The sequence below is a fragment of the Microtus pennsylvanicus genome, chromosome 1 (genome assembly GCF_037038515.1).
Source record: "Microtus pennsylvanicus isolate mMicPen1 chromosome 1, mMicPen1.hap1, whole genome shotgun sequence".
NCBI lineage: Eukaryota > Metazoa > Chordata > Mammalia > Rodentia > Cricetidae > Microtus > Microtus pennsylvanicus.
In genome coordinates this window covers 207,422,055-207,427,130 of record NC_134579.1, presented here as the reverse complement: position 1 = coordinate 207,427,130, position 5,076 = coordinate 207,422,055, and positions in this window count along the sequence as shown.

The following is a 5,076-nucleotide window of genomic DNA, read 5'->3' as shown; positions in this document are numbered from 1 at the left end:
ATAATCAGGATTTGATTAAGTCATAGGGGTGGGGATTCCATGAAGGCCTTAGTGGCTTTTTAAGATAAGAAAGAGATAGACACTTGATCTGTCTCACCATGTGACTCCATCTGTTACTTCATATTACATAAAGAAGTCTTTCACTAAATGGCAAGTAGATGCGGGCCCCATGCCGTTGGCCTTCCCGTCCCTAAAACTGCCAGACAGATATGCTCTGTGCTGTATTGGTTGCTTAGTCTTGAGTATTTAGGTATCATATGCATAACTTAATGGCCTAACACACTCTCTACCTGTTCTCTGCTGCCCTATCCCCATCCTACACCGTCCCCCAGAGCCTCTGCTCTGGGGATGTTTGGCAGGAATTCTTTTCCCCACAAAGTCCTCAGACTTCATCTCCTCCTTTCTTCAGACATCCACTCATGAATCACCTTCCAGGAAGGCTGGTCCTGTGATCACATTTAATTCAAGAACTTCTCGCCTACCTGCATGCCGACTTCCTCTCCCCTTTTCTTGAATCCCATTCAACATAATACTACTAGCAATTTATTAGACCTTGTACAGAGATGTACAAATTCCCATGGTGAAAGGGGAAGCCTTTCTTGTTACAATGGAGCCTTGTCTATATTTACAGCTACATAACTTTACCTGAATGAACACTCTAATGAAGGGTTGGTGCTGTCATGTAATTACATGGTGCCGATCCCTAGGTCTGTGGCTGTCAACTGCAGATAGAAGCAAATGACTTCTTCCGTGAATGTTAGATTTGAACTCTCCCCATTCTTGTGTTCCTATTGCAAATCCATAAAAACCACTGGAACCATTTCTACTAAAGACAACATTGTCTCACTGTGTAACATTCACGGGCCATTTTGACTGTTGGCAATTCTGTGCTGTGTAATTGAGAGTTCTGATGATTCCTTTTCTATAGGTCTGACTTGAATTTGAAGAAGAAAAAAAAATATTCCATCAACTATTCGCATTGTTTTGCCACACATGTAATGCTTTCTTCACCTGACACTATTGGATTTACACAGCTTCAAGATTATTTTCCATGATGTTTTCTTTCCCCACCATGCCATGCAGATGCTACCTAAGAGCGCTCGTGAGTGGGAGAGTGGATGGGGCTTGAATAGGCAATCACTCCATATCCGATAAACTCAACTACTATTCACACATACAGATTGAGGCGAGATTCCGGAAAGTATTTTCATATACCACTCCAACATGTTTCACGCTGTGAGACTCGTCCACAGACAATTAGGAAACCAGGAAGTCTCTAACAAGGCTTGTCTTGTGGCGATGTGAGTCGACATCCTCACTTCAGCTTAAGTACTTTTCAAACAGCAGCCGTGTGGACTCTTCTCTGTGTTGAAAATCCTCAATGAGCTGATTGGCTGATCTTCCCATTTTCCCACAGACACACATTCACAGACTTGCTTTAGCTTTTCAAACTTACTGTACGATGAACCAAAGTATAATAAAGATACAAAAACAAAAAAACCCTCAAAAAAAAATCAAAACATGGTTTTCCCCTATCTTACTTCCTTCCAGCCCTGGAGGAAGATCTGATAGGTGAGAAGATTGTTCTGCAAACCAGCGGCTCTCGTGTAGGAATTTGCAAGTCTCCAGATAACACATCCTTCACCGTTAACTTCTGGAATGTGCTAGTCGCTCAGGGATCTGACTGCAGTGATTGAAAGTCACTACATTTTCTGAATGAGGTGAACATACAGAAAGGACGCTTCCTTCCTCGCTGTGAAAGAGCAAGGGAATAGTGTCTCGCAGTACACTGCGCCGGTTCCAACAGAAACAAACGGCACGCAAAGGTGAAGCTTCTCTCAACTGAACGCGTTTCTGAAGCTGTTCCAGATGTCTCTGTTGGAAACTGAAGGTCTTCAGAGCAATTTATGCTTAGGCCACACGGTGTTGATGTGGATTTCAGGTGTGAGTCAGCTAAAACATGGCTGACATTGGACACTCAGGAAGTTGTAAGTCTACACATAATGGCTGACACAAACTGTCCAAGGAACTGTATCACTATTTTTGGTGAAGCATCACTTTTGTGTGATACATAATTATGACCTTGAGGTCAAAGGCCTGAGCCCTAGCTTTTGTCAGCCTGCCTGTGTGCAGGCTGTAGGCCTGAATGTCTTTCTCCATGAGGCCTGTGTGTTGGTCTGAGTGTGTGCCTGTGGCTGCCTGTGTGTGGCCCAGGTATGTTGGCTTACATCTGGGTACCTGCTGGCATCTGCCTCACCATAACTCTCCTTCTTTTCTGGCATTGGAACCAGGACCTTGCAGACTTAAAACCAACTCTGCACCTTCAAATAAAAGTGGTAACTCATCCTATATGAACTGAGTGCAGCCAATAGAAATCACATAAAGATGATTACGTATACGGTCACAGACCCCTTCCTCTTCCTTGAGATACAAATTCTTTATTGGAAGACTGAGGTAATAACATTAAAATTTTCAGGTCCAACTCAGGCAAGTTGAGCGATTCAGGAAACTTTAGTTGAAAACAAATTGTAAAACGATAAAGTATGTACAAAATATAAAGTTATATTCCTTTTTTTTTATCTGTTTGGGAGGTAGTCTGCTTTTTCTTTTTATCTACTTTTCTTTATCTTATCTCTTTTGAGTATTCATGGAAGCACAGGGGTTTCCACCTTAGACTCTCTGGGAAGACCCAGTCTTAGAAGCTAGATTAAAAGTAGTTGAAACACTGTAGCTCTTTGACATAATAGAAAGTGTGTCTACGTTCTCAGTCACATGATGCCTTCCTGCTTCCTTCTGTAGACACTTACCTGGATGTAGTAGTCACAGCTTCCTAGTTTTAAAGGTCATTCCTTTCCCTGTTCCTTGGAAGGAAAAAGCAGCTGCATTCAGATAAATATGTGGGAAAGGAGAGTAAAATGGAACAACCTTTTAAGGGTATCAGATTTATCGAGATCACTCCCACTTCTCCTAACAAATATCTGTGATTATAGGTAAATGTCCTGCGGCTGTTGGACTGTAGCTTACTTCCCCAGTATCTGAAAAGATCTTGTCTATATGTCTCCTGTCTACTTTAGTAAGAAAACATTGTATCCAAACTGCTACTATACCCAGATTTTCCCTTCTTGAAAAATACATCTGTTGCAGCCTAGAGATGCTCATGGTGAGAGTCTGCTTTCCATGGTTACCGCACAAATGTTTAATGTTGATGAGTTGAGTGGGGTCTGGGGTCTGTCAAGATGAACCGCAATTCATTTCAGACTCACATAAGATAATCATACATTACAGTGACAGTTTTTTTTTAAAACAGAGGCTAGAGGACAGTGCCGGGAAAATAGTAGACATGTATAAAGTGTGAGTTGTTGACCTGGGTGCCATGAAGTCAAGACAGCTGCAGGTATTTTCTAAGACCAGGATATAAATGCAGAGACTAAAAGAATTAGAAGATGAAGATCATGAAGACTCTGATTGGACTTGCCCATCTTCCCATCTCCCAGATGGTAGTCAACATGTCCAGTTCTTAGAACATTATCATATTTTGGCTAATGTAATAGGCCTCATAAAAAAAAATCACACACAAACACACACACAGAGAGACAAATATTTTACATCTGACTTCAATAAATAATATGGTACAGCATAGGTCCTATAATCCTATAGACCTAGGAGTCTGAGGCAGGAGGATCACAAGTTCAAGGTACACAGAGTCCAGAGTGAACTGAGGGACAGCCTGGGCAATTTAGTAAAACCTTAGTCTCCAAATAAAGACTCAAAAAGAAGGCTGGGGATGTTTTGTAGTAGAGATCTTGCCTTACATGCAGTAGGCCACAGGTTTAATTCTTGATAATGGAAAAAAAAGAGAAACTGCAGTATGCTTGTTTTAAAGTTTGCTGTTGGAACTTGACTCTTGCATATAGTTTGGTTTGTATTTATTTATTTATTTATTTATTTATTTAAGATTTCTGCCTCCTCCTCGCCACCGCCTCCCATTTCCTTCCCCCTCCCCCGATCAAGTCACCCTCCCTCGTTAGCCCGAAGAGCAATCAGGGTTCCCTGCCCTGTGGGAAGTCCAAGAACCACCCACCTCCATCCAGGTCTAGTAAGGTGAGCATCCAAACTGCCTAGACTCCCACAAAGCCAGTATGTGCAGTAGGATCAAAAACCCATTGCCATTGTTCTTGAGTTCTCAGTAGTCTTCATTGTCCGCTATGTTCAGCGAGTCCGGTTTTATCCCAGGTTTTTTCAGACCCAGGCCAGCTGGCCTTGGTGAGTTCCCGATAGAACATCCCCATTGTCTCAGTGTGTGGGTGCACTCCTGGCGGTCCTGAGTTCCTTGCTCGTGCTTTCTCTCCTTCTGCTTCTGATTTGGACCTTGAGATTTCAGTCCCGTGCTCCAATGTGGGTCTCTGTCTCTGTCTCCTTTCATCGCCTGATGAAGGTTAATATTCAGGAGGATGCCTATATGTTTTTCTTCATATAGTTTGAATGTGTGCCACATGGCACCATCTTTCATAGGTTGGGCAGAGGAAATGGTGTTCTCTATTGTATGCATTTAGAAACAACAGATTCTGGTGAGAAGCCATTGGCTCCAAGAAGAACCAACAGAAAACAACAAAGCCACCTTTTCCAGGCTTGTGATTTATTCCAGCATCCATTTATTCATTCAATAGGTAGTCTCCAAGTTGATATTATGTGCTGACTCTTGTTCTGAACTGCAGAAATGCAACAGAGAAAAAGTGAAGTTTTGGAAGATTTTATTCTAATATGGGGCAAAAGGGTAGAGACTAAACAACTAAATTGAATATTGAAAAAGTATTTCTTTAATAAAATGATTCAAGACAAGGGGATCCTTCTAAATAGAAAAAAAATGTTTGCCTCATTGGATCAGTTTGCATGGTGGTCCTATCAGGCCATTCTTAGGAGTAGATGCCTCCATGGAATTAAATAGTCTCCTATGTAAGGAAGTACATGCATAGATTCCAGGAAGAAAGAACAAGAGGTACCATATGCTGTCAGGCCTATGCAGCCAGGAAATCATAGCTATGATCCATAAAAGCAAGATAACAGCAAATACAGCTG